This window comes from Triticum aestivum, chromosome 7B, assembly GCF_018294505.1.
Source record: "Triticum aestivum cultivar Chinese Spring chromosome 7B, IWGSC CS RefSeq v2.1, whole genome shotgun sequence".
In the NCBI taxonomy this organism is placed as follows: domain Eukaryota; kingdom Viridiplantae; phylum Streptophyta; class Magnoliopsida; order Poales; family Poaceae; genus Triticum; species Triticum aestivum.
Window position 1 is genome coordinate 420,056,107 of NC_057813.1, and position 12,312 is coordinate 420,068,418.

At 40.7% G+C, this 12,312-nt stretch overlaps 1 long non-coding RNA gene across 7 annotated transcripts; it reads left to right on the forward strand.

The window, feature by feature from the left end:
* On the forward strand, positions 1–8,896 carry LOC123160751 (uncharacterized). Of its 7 annotated transcripts, none has more exons than XR_006480352.1 (11): positions 1–91; positions 529–1,303; positions 1,657–1,748; positions 1,846–4,462; positions 4,563–4,649; positions 5,161–5,511; positions 5,606–5,685; positions 5,816–5,910; positions 6,138–6,223; positions 6,429–7,976; positions 8,429–8,896. It is a non-coding gene; the product is annotated as an uncharacterized lncRNA (long non-coding RNA). The 7 variants fall into 7 exon arrangements; XR_006480355.1 differs by having other exon boundaries at positions 5,448–5,511; XR_006480354.1 differs by having other exon boundaries at positions 1,846–3,929; positions 4,246–4,462; positions 5,606–5,910.
* The last annotated feature ends 3,416 nt before the right edge of the window (positions 8,897–12,312 follow it).

Below are 12,312 nucleotides of genomic sequence, written 5' to 3' on the forward strand. Positions count from 1 at the left end.
CACTGCGTTTTGATTTCTTGCTTCTTAGATCCGTTCTGATGTTCACCAAGAGTAACAAGATCATCCATCAAGGACAGCCCTGATTACCAAGGTATATCCTTTTATTTGAGATCCACTTATAGTCCTGCTTTAGAATGCACTGTCTAGGTAGATGCTTTCTTATGACTTTGTTATCTACATAAAATCGGTTGGAGGGATGGTCTGATAGCTTCCGTTTCATGTCCTGCTACATGCTTCTAAATGTTACAGCTGCACAAGATTATCATGGTGGATAATTCAATACCTTTAATCTATTTATAGATATTATCAGCTTAATCTTTGGCCAGCTGCTCCGTTCCTCTGTATTCATGCTTGTTGTTATCTTCCTACACTAATTCATCTCCTTTGCTCTCCCGATGTCTTCATGATATTTAAAGTTTCGTTTTATCATAGGTTCACTAGAACGTTCTTTAATTGTTAGTGCATGTACACAACATAAAGCTCAGTCTTATTGTTCCTAATGGACGCTGTGTTCATACCTTCTGCCAGACCTCTGGGTTTATCTTATGGGTCTATTCTCATGGAGTTGGTTGAGCTATCCAGCACATCACTGGCTGAAGCAATGTTCGAGAAACTCGGTCTCCCTAAACCAGTATACTTTGTGCATCATCTTTCACAAGATCGATTTAGAACAGAGATTCAATTTCACCGTACAAAAGAACGGTACCATGCTTCAGTGCGGCGGACTAAACTATCAAGCCGTATATGTCAGAATGGGGTAGCATCAATGAATCATGCAGCCGATAAGGCCATCGAATACATGCAGAACAAAGAGGGTAAGGTGCTTGTGGACTACAACTATTATCAGCTAGAGCAAATGAAAATGACACATACAAGAGTATCAGCCAGGCTGCTAGAACAGTCAGACGAAATCAACCAGCATAGCAAAACCATCAAGCAGATAACTAAAGAAGCATGTAACTATGTGGAACAAGTGCGCAATACATCAAACAGAATCCAAGACCTTGCTGCCGTTTTCTTGGACCCTGTTACCTCGATGTGTGTTTCTAATATGAAGCAAGCTATTATGGAGATTCACAGTTCAATTGTCGCGCTTGAAAGCTCTATAACTACGACATCTAAGTTCCTAGAGGAAAAAGGCATGTACTCAGATTATGAAGTGCCTGAAGAAAGCTACACTGGCCACTCGGATGAAGATTCAGCCGATGATATTCATCAACACATGGATGACGACTATGTCCCATCCCCATGAGCGTCATATCGAGCCTGTTGAACTATCTCGTTGCCATGTGAAGTTGTATATGTATGGCTTCACCCCTATGAAGCGGCTCTGTGTTTGTTGTGTTTAGTCTCCTAGGTTGCTTAAATAAGATGCGAAGCTGTCTACTCATAGCTTCGGCCTAGAAATCTTTATCCTTTCTGAACTTCGCTCTGGTCATGTATAAGTATAAAGTCTATGTCCACGTGTTAAGACAATGTTATTTATCTGTGCTACGCCTTTGGTTTCATCCACTGTGATTCTTCCTTTCAATATCTTTGCTATGAATATACATTCAATTTTTTAAATCTTCTAAGATCAAATCAATGAACATTTGCTAGCGTAATATATAGACAAATATTTGCCCTTTTTACTCAATTCTCCTTGTTCATCAACAGATCAAAAACAACCCTCTTCACCCATTGATTTGGTATTACCAGAGAGCATCTCATGGAGAAGAACAAATCCTGGTGTTTCAACCTACCCACAGGTGTATGAATTTACTAATGCTACACCAAGTGCCATTTGAGCAGGCATACATATCTTTTTATCTTTATGACTTCCTAACACACTTATTACTACCACAGCCGATCAATTGAGCGAGTGGATGTTAACAGAGAAATACATGATTGATGATATTTCTTCTTCACAAGGTTTTATAAGCGCAGTAGAACACAAGACGAGAGAGGTTGCGCGGCTGTGTTCCCACTACATACTAGCACGGTGGGATGGATGGCCTATGGATGAGCACCACGTCACGCCACTCATTTCAGAACATCTTCATCTGCCATATCAACCATATCTGTATGCTCCATATGATAATGAATCCCGGTTGGTGCTAGATTTAATGAATGAGCCAACCACAGCTTATGCACGTGTGGTTCTGTCCAGTGGAGTGACCATGGCAGTAGATGGGACTGAAGTTCTATGTTACCCTGTAAAAAATGTAGGTGTGCCAATGGAAGCAATACCTAAGGAAGTAATAACCCCTAAAGAAGCTAGAGCAAGAAACTAAGGATACTGATATCTTGGCAGCATTCCGAGTAAGTCCTCAGCCTGGGGTTCCGCCCCAAGAAGCAGGGGATGTACGATTTTCAGATTGAAGAAATGATGGAGACAATGACTGAACATCTAAAGGTACAGATCTATGGTTTGCCATTACATCTTTGGACTAGAAGAGCAATTGAACGTGCCCTGCTACCACATTGCCTTGTTGAGAATGTTAGTCAAGCCAATCTCATCTTTCGCAAGCTTCGATCAGTAAGTTGCACGGCATGCCTGTTAGAACTGTTGTGCCATTCCCATGGTATATACTCATTCATGTCTCCAGCAAGTATGACAAAGGAAGAAACCAAAGCAGTGGCCACAGGAACACAGAGACTTTTTGTATTGGTGTTGACAGAGTTAATATTGGAGCTCATCATAACAAGTCTCTTCAAAGAACACACAGGAGGATTCCTTCTTTCTTGCAGGCACTAAAGAGAGGAATGGTTTCCCATTCATATTTAAATGATGTTGACATACCAGCTGACCAAATGCGGATATTGGAATCATCATTCCTCCTGACGGCTTGCGATGAGGGAAGAATTATCACAGAGGACAAGTTAACACGCTGTTTGCAGCAAATGCAGATTGAATGTCCTGGAAAGGTCATAGTCAAGCAAGTTGGCAGGTCCAAATACCTTATATATTTCCAAGGGCCAGTAACCACAACTTTGTTTCACACGTTGTCTGCTGATGCTGCTGGAATCCAGCTACCTCTTGGTAAGTTCTTAGTTCAGAAATGGTCGACGTCTGTTGGAGGTGTATCTTCTACCCTCTCTCGAAAAGAACAGATAAGGATTACAGGACTGCCAACTGAATTTTACAGCCCGTCTATAATTGAAGACATCCTGAGCCCCCAGTGCATGTTAGAAAACAACAGCCATCAGGTTGGTGAGTCTCCTGATGTTTGGTTCTATGACTGTGCCATATGGACAAATGAAAACAAAATTATTTCAGAGGACATCTATTTGGGCTGCTCCAAATGGATTAACAGTGGAACAATCAACTGTTAAAGATCTTCAGGTGCCTCTGGAGTTGTACAATGCAAGAATTACCAGCTCATAACACCATATTTCAAGAGCTGGGATCACAGTGCTGACATATCTACATTAGTTGGGCAGCTTTCACTATTTAGGTGTTTCTGTAAATAAGTTTAAGTCAAATTACTATATCTACACTTATGCACCCTGCAGTCTCCCGCTCGCTACCTATTACTTCTCCCTCGCGTATCTTTTTGTTCTTGTATTTTTGATTATGCCGTCTTAAGAGGTGTCCTCCAACGGATAACTCTCCATTATCAGTCTTCCTTATTAACTAATCAGCCCATTTTTTAAAACAAATGTTGTGTTGTTTAAAATTCACACACATGCTACTGGATTTTACTTACATTCGTTTCAACCCCTTCCAATATAATTATTTCTGCCCTAATATATGCCTACTGCAATGTATTCTGCACAGCCAGGTTGATTGGACCTAGGTTGTTTCTTCTATCTCCATGTTAATTGCATTAGGAATTACAAAATGAGGATGCACCTGCCGGTTGATTACTAAGAAAGCCTTTTATTTTCCACAGGCTTTATTTAGATTCTTGATGCCTCCATAAAATTCCTGATCCAGAAAAAGCTAGGTAAAGATGAAACAAAATGTTGATTGCTTCCTTTTTAGTTCTCTTAGTTTAGCCTCGCCACAAAAGCCCTGTCCCACAGCTACATGGCTTTAAAAATTAGACCACCTGGCTATAATTCCAAAAAAACAAATAAGGTAACATAAATTATTTTATTATTCGATTTGCTTTTTATTAAAAATAAACTACCACGTAGATACATGATACTAATTACCCATAAAAATATAGCACTGTATATCAGTAAGCCCATATAAGGTTTGTTTTAGAAGAAGGATAAACAAGCAAAGTAACAATATTAACGGACATTTTCCATCCTCAGAACCAACCACAAAAACAGGCCCATGACAAAGCAATTTTAGAAGCCCATGCCACCAGGGCCCATACACATCTTGCTCAGGCTCCGCACAGTATATAAAGAGCAAGATGTTATGCTTTTACCTAAATCCCCAATCCGAAACCCTGGCTCCTCTCTCTGCTGTGCGCCCCCCCACACCAGCGGCTACCACACCGAATCCTCAGCGCCTGTGGTAACAAAGGTGAATCAACACCTAGACTCCTCTATCCTTTGTTCTGCGAATTGTTCTGTGCTTTCTCCTCGCCCTAACCTCACTCCTCTGGCTCGAATCTGACACACAGCGCATGAACTACATGTACATTGGAGCTGTTTGTGATGAGGGATCTCCAGGCTCGGCATCATCAAGAACAAGAACCACTGAGCCAAAGGTAAAAACCTGAGTCTCTGCTGTAACTGATTTGTCACAATAAAATATTTCTATCGATTGCATAACCAAGGCAGATGCTAACATACAAAACGGAGAACTTAAGATGCTTTCCACACGTTATGATTTTTTTATAGATAATCCCCTCAATGTTGCCATGCGCTGTCATGCTCAATGTCTTATTAATTCACTGGTCCACCTAAGTATGCCTCGGAACGCCTGCTTAATACCTGTTTCTCGGTCAATATCAGCGACACAATCTTTAGTTAATTATAACTGCAGTACCTACCCTGCTCTCATAATAATACAGTCCCTCGTTGCTAGCTTCGAAACATGATAGGGCCCTATTCTTCCCTACTATGAAAGCCGTAGACGCAGACAAGTAGGAAAAACCAGATTGCTTGCTATCCTGTCGGCTGTACTTGCTATTTACCTCGTATATTTTCCTGACTCTGATGAAACGCTACTTTATGATCTTCCAACTGCTGAACTAAGATCCCGTAAAAAAAATTCAGGACAACATGGGCACTCAAAAGTGTCAGTACGTTGTTGATGCTACTGGATTTGATAAAGTTGCGGGTCTGAGGTCAACAAGAAAAATATAATGCCATCATCTTATGCGGGCAAACTTCGCTCGATGACTGAAAACTTCCACGATTCTATAGCTGTTTCACGTGTCCATGGCTCACCTGATATATTCACAACCTTCACTTACGATCCAAACTGGCCTGAGATAGTTGAGGGTCTTGAGCATGGACAACAGGCAATCAATGAAGCTAATTTTGCTGCTCAAGTGTATCAGATGAAGTTACTTGGGTACCTGCAAGAAATAAAGACCGGGAAAGTGTTTGGGCCTGTAGTTGTAGGTAATGTAGCCAGTGTCTTCCCTTCCTTTTCTTTCCTTTTTCTTGTCCGTGCATCGTACTTTTCCTATTTTTCACTTGCCCTCTTGTTTTTCAGTCCTCCACTCCGTGGAGTTCCAGAAGAGGAGTCTGCCCCATGCACATATCCTTGTTTGGCAGAAAAAAGATAATGGCCAAGTCATAACACTGACCTTGCTAAATCCTTTGTTTCATCTGCTATTAGTGTTTCTATCAAATCTAGATTCGTCTTTGTTTTCCAGAGTTCCTTTTTCCAGAATTCCTAATAATTAGCTTGACCATGTCATAGGGATCTGCGTCCACTGATGTTGATGCCGATGCTCCTGCGATTGCAGCTGTTAACACCATGGAGACTGCACTTCTGCAGACATAAAAGCTTATGAGGTGCCCCCTCTATATACAACAAAACATACAACATTATTGATTACTTATACAAGCTAGAGTTGGCTGCATGAATCATAACAAGCTTCCCACTATGAAACCCCTTGCAATTAAGCTTTTGGCTTTTGCTGCTTCAGTTTCTTTGTTTTCTCTTGTTGGATTCCTATTTTTATACAGTACGCATATGCGGAACTCATACAATCCCTTTCCTCGGAATTTGCTAATTTCAGAGATGTTGCTGCTGCTGCACAGAACATTTCGTCAAAAATGTTTCGTTGCTAAGTGATCTACACTTTCGGATGAACATGCATGAAAGGTATTCCTGTTTCCACATCCATAGCGCCATCACTAATTTATCTTTGCCTCCTGTTTCCCAAATTGACTGATACATTCATTCATGCCTATGCCTTGTATCAGTAACTAATAGACTAACTGCATCATAAGCTTTGCTACAATAATAATTTCACTAATGATGTCACGTCGGTCTCTCGCCTTATGAAATTGCTTCTATTTTTCATCAGGTTCTTTTGGTCCTTGGTTCTTTCTCTCTGGTTACTTTGGATCTAGCAACTAAAGCGTTGCCCACAAGGACAAGTGAAGCCTGCTTTGCAGTTACTGTTTTCGCACAATTGTCCAAGTATCCAGAATGGCCTATTACTATGTTCGTCGCATATTTGTAAACCGCATGTTTGGCAACCCCTGTTCATGCGTTTCCTTGTTTAAGATCTCAACCAGCCTATTTCCATGTTCTATGGATATCGTTCTTAGCCCTTTGTTAATGTACCCTATGTCCCTCATGACTATTTGAACCTACTACAAATATTTATTAAGCCAACCTATCTAACGTATGTTTGATCACCAGTGTAATGACTTGTATAGTAAGCCTTGTGAACTTACGATTTAAGCACTCATAGACCTAATACTACTGATAGTCTACAAGCAAAGCATGGCAAGCACACACACTTTTATCATTAAATTTAGTTACCTATGCCCCTCCTTACAGACATCAAATCGATAACGAAACTGTGTATAGAAAGCAGACCCAAAAAAAACTACCATGCATGCTCTAAACAAGAAAACCTCCTGTAATATATGCTATAATTCTCATTTAGCTAATCCATCGACACCTTTTGTGTGTAAATGTATTCAGCTTTGACATATTAAGGATGTTTTATATATCTTTTTAAAACATGGTAAGATATCGTTGTGTAAGACAAAATCATCTAGAATTTCGCTTTGAAATTTACAAGATCACTTCCTTTCTACCACTATCTATAGATATTGACCATGATCAGGAATCAATGATAAAAAACAATCCAAACCATGAATACTTTCACCCATACTGCACTATGTTTTTCCAGTATAACTTTTCCGCTCAATTTTCCCTCCTCCCTCCTCTGTTATAGAATTATTATAGAATTTCTATAAATGACAATTTTTCTGATTACCACGTACTTTAAGAAAGTTGAAAAAATAATAATCTGTTCGCCAATTGCCCAGGGACCTTTGTCCCCTGACCTCTATTGGCCATTAACTTCCAGAAAACATTTGTCTGATTTAAGGAAAAGTTGTAAAAAAACAAAAAACTTTGCAATTTGAGAACTATTTATATACTTGAATTAAAAAATATGGACGCGCGTAAAAGCATGGATCCTACCTGTCCTTACCGCAGCGGGTCACCCCCAGGCCCATGTAATCTCCCACTAAACTAGCCCGCCGGCCCAACGCAGGTAACATAGATAGGAGCAGACGCCTCCGCTTCCAGTCGTAAATATCTCCCCACTACCCACCAACGCAGTTTTTCCCATCTCTCTCGCCGTCTCCCTCTAGGGTTTTCCCCCAATACAATGGTGAAGTGCAGGATCTGCCGCCAGTACTGGAGGCACCTTGTCAAGCACCACGGATACGCAGATCGAAGACGCCGTCATGCGCTAGAGAGTCGCCGTTATCAGGCATCGTCTTCTTCTGCGTCAATGGATAGTTCAGCCGAACTTCAGTCACGGACCGGTCCCCATAGACAAGCGCCTTCTTCTGCCACAAGAACGACTACCGATTCCGAATACCAGCAGGTACGGCTGACACTAGGTTTTAAAATCGTTCAGTCTTAATCTAACCATGAATCCACCACTTCGCCTGTGACCTGCCTCTCCATCCTTTGAAAAACACTTTAGATTTACACGAATTTTCAGTTTTTTTCTGCCACAGTTACATATAACCTCTGTGAGTATTTACCAATATTTTAAATAGCGTGCTACAAAAATATAGCGAGGCCCTTCTCTAAATGCTACACAAGTTATAGCACGCTAATAGCATGCTATATTTCAAAATAGCGTTTGCAAAAAAAATCAAATATATCTAGAAATAAAGTATTTAAGGAACTTGATGTGGACATAACTACCTCAGATACGGCCAAAACTATTGCACACATTCAAATTTTACAGGTGAATTCTAGTAGTAATTATGAAATATATTATTTTGTTATTAAAGACAAAATTACTACATCTCTATTTATTTTATGCAGGATTAACGGAGATTTATTCAAACCACGTGTCAAGATACGGTTGCTTGTGCATATACAAATACATGTTTGTGTAGTATTCACACATCTGTACGATACGGCTGAGCCATGCAATGGTGCAACGTGCATGCAAAGAGGAGGAGGGCCATGCCCATATGTGATGCATGCCACACGAGCATGCATGCAATTCAGCCCACACACACATGGGCCACGTGCAATGCCGGCCACGTGAGCGCCCCAGCATCCAAGCAACGCACGGCTGGTCCATCGAACAACAAATCAAGGCGGCGGCTCCCCATCGTACTACTATAAATAATTAGCCTCCGTTTAGGGTTAGACTCGGGTTTTATTGTATTGTCTAGCCATCGCTACAATTCGCATCTACGAGACGTGTAGGACTACCGCCTTGTCAGATTCACAGTGGAACCCCAACTTTTCATCTAGTTCGTGTACTCAGATTATTATCCGCAATTTCAGTTGCAATTCACCTTTGTTCTTGCTGGTTCTTCGGTTGCTTGCAGGAACTCGAACCTCGTTGTTCAGGTTGATCGTGCCTACGGCAAGGTCAATAACCATCGGAGATTGGTTTAGCGATTGTCGAGGCGTATCGTCCGGTACGGTATAGCCGGATCGTCAAGGTCAAAATCCACCAAATCGATAGTTATCCCCACTCTCATCGAAAGATCGGGCCGCCGTCATATCAGAACTAAATTTTTCATAGGAGCAAGCAATATATGCATAAGGGCCAAATCCAGCACATAAAAATAGTAAGTCTCAAACATCAACAACCATAGTTTTAAGAGTCTCTAACATCAACAGCCACCGGGGCAGCCATCTGGGCTTGCTGGTTAGGTCTCGTGGAAGAATCTGATAAAAGGAGTGAGAAAGCTAGTGGTCGTGGGTTGGTTTTGGCCTGCTGGGCCTGCTGGGCTGTGCTTATTTCAGTTTTGCATGGTCTGCACGTCGTAACGTTACAACGTTACAACGTTATAGCGTGTGTAGCGCGCTAATTACGTGATTAGCAGCGTAGCGTCCGATTTTGCCAAAACGTAACGTCTCCCTTTCAAATATGCTATAACCGCGTTATAACGGCGAAATAGCGTGAATTGATTGTTATGCTTGCTATGCATCACACGATATTTATAATGCAACAGCTCACGCACTGGTCAGACCCAAATTTACAGTGCTCATACACATATTGACCCCCAAAGACAGAATGAAATAGCCCAAAACAGTTCCTTCGCATAGACTCAAATGATTTCGTGCTGATTTGTTTATTAAAGAACCGGACTTCACAAGTTAAATCCATTTTAATGGTCTTTTAAAGTGCACAATCTGACTGTACGCCAACAGCTCCTTTTTCCAACAAACAGTTTTTTATCTCTCACTCTAACAATTCTCCCAATCCTTAATATAGGGTGAAGAATATGAGGCTCCGGAGTATATCATTCGCGGTGAGCCAATGCGAGGCAACAATGCTTATTATCCTGCTCTGATATTTTTCATTTAAAATAAAACGGCCAAATAGTTTTTATGCCCTGCTATACTTCTACAATACCAACATTCTGCCTTACAACCGGCAAAACATATATCAGCCCTCTCAATAACGCTCAATATAACTAACTTAGTTACTATGTTCTCCCTACTGTGAATTTCAAACTTAATTCTACTTTTTTCTTGTTCAGACCTTAGTCTCCCGACAATAAATAGTATTCACCCTTATTACATGTGCTGCTTCATTTTGTTCCTAAAATCCAGGTCCACCCCCCGCTATCCAATACTTTGGAGAGCTTGAAAAGTACTATCACTGGGGCAACAAAGTGAAGCTCTATCGACAGCATGTGAATAAGTTGTATGCAATGTTCCGCCGCAAAAAACCAGATATCAAATACTATGTCTGCACCATCAACAAAACATTCGCAAGCCCAGGCCAACTGATGGTACACTCCTTCCTTACACTTCATTGAAAAATAGAATTATCTTTGCTTCTGTCTCACAACCAAACTACTTACCTACCTAATCGTCAGAGGCACAACCTGCAGTACACTTTTGATTCACCAAATTGACTTTATCATTTATATTGAGGTAGCCTCACGGCTTATTTATGTATCTTATTAATCCGACTGTGGCATTCAAAGGATGTGAATGTACAGACAAGATGTCACTGTCGGATAATGATTACATATTACACTTCCACGGGTACTTAAGGCGTGATGCTTCCACTGTTAAACCATTTGGAGCAACCCATATAACTATTACATCCAAAATATCTTTGCTTCCATTGGTCCATATGCCACATTTGTAGAACCAAAAATCAAGAGAATCACCACAAGATTGTAGTTGTTCTCTAGCATGCAACAAGAACTCAGGATGTCTAACATCAGTACTGACACATAACAAAACAAAGATACAACAAAGGAATTAGTACAAAAGCTCAATACCCTGCTATTAGCACCAGCATAACAATTCTCATCAACTTGTTGTATATTCATATAGTATGATATATCTTTAAAATGACATGCATACAGAAACAAGCAATTTATATCTTATACTCCATATAGGAAGGAATGCACCATACTCTGCACTCTTCTTTTGCTTCATGCCAATATTTACTGATAATTGTTCTCATTGTTTATATTTAACGACACTCTGCAATCTACTCAGTTAATTCCTCTCGTATACCAGTATTTCCAGGTCTACTACACCAAAGCAAAGCTACAAGAGCACATCAATCCAGATGATGACACACTCAAGGTCAAGCTCGCAAACAGCACTTTGCACAGCAATTGCCGTATCATGCTGGGAACAAACAAAAGAGCCACAATAACCACAAACTGGTCAGAGTTTCGCCGCTGTGCAAACATCCATGAAGGACATATCTGCGCATTTCATTTCAAGATTACCGCAGAGCACTGATGTATACTACATAACCTTCTTGTTGTAGACGTTGTTGGGCCTGCAAGTGCACAGGTTTGTAGGATAGTAGCAAATTTCCCACAAGTGGATGACCTAAGGTTTATCAATCCGTAGGAGGCGTAGGATGAAGATGGTCTCTCTCAAACAACCCTGCAACCAAATAACAAAGAGTCTCTTGTGTCCCCAGCACACCCAATACAATGGTAAATTGTATAGGTGCATTAGTTCGGCGAAGAGATGGTGATACAAGTGCAAAATGGATGGTAGATATAGGTTTTTGTAATTTGAAAATATAAAAACAGCAAGGTAACTAATGATAAAAGTGAGCATAAACGGTATTGCAATGATAGGAAACAAGGCTTAGGGTTCATACTTTCACTAGCGCAAGTTCTCTCAACAATAATAACATAGATAGATCATATAACAATCCCTCAACATGCAACAAAGAGTCACTCCAAAGCCACTAATAGCGGAGAACAAACGTAGAGATTATGGTAGGGTATGAAACCACCTCAAAGTTATTCTTTCGGATCGATCTATTCAAGAGTTCGTACTAGAATAACACTTTAAGACACAAATCAACCAAAACCCTAATGTCACCTAGATACTCCATTGTCACCTCAAGTATTCGTGGGCATGATTATACGATATGCATCACACAATCTCAGATTCATCCAACCAACACAAAGTACTTCAAAGAGTGCCCCAAATTTCTACTAAGAGTCAAGAACGTGTGCCAACCCCTATGCATAGGTTCATGGGCGAAACCCGCAAGTTGGTTACCAAAACATACATCAAGAGGCACGTGATATCCCATTGTCACCACAGATAAACACGGCAAGACATACATCAAGTGTTCTCAAATAAAGACTCAATCCAATAAGATAACTTCAAGAGGGAGACTCAATTCATCACAAGAGAGTAGAGGGGGCGAGAAACATCATAAGATCCAACTATAATAGCAAAGCTCG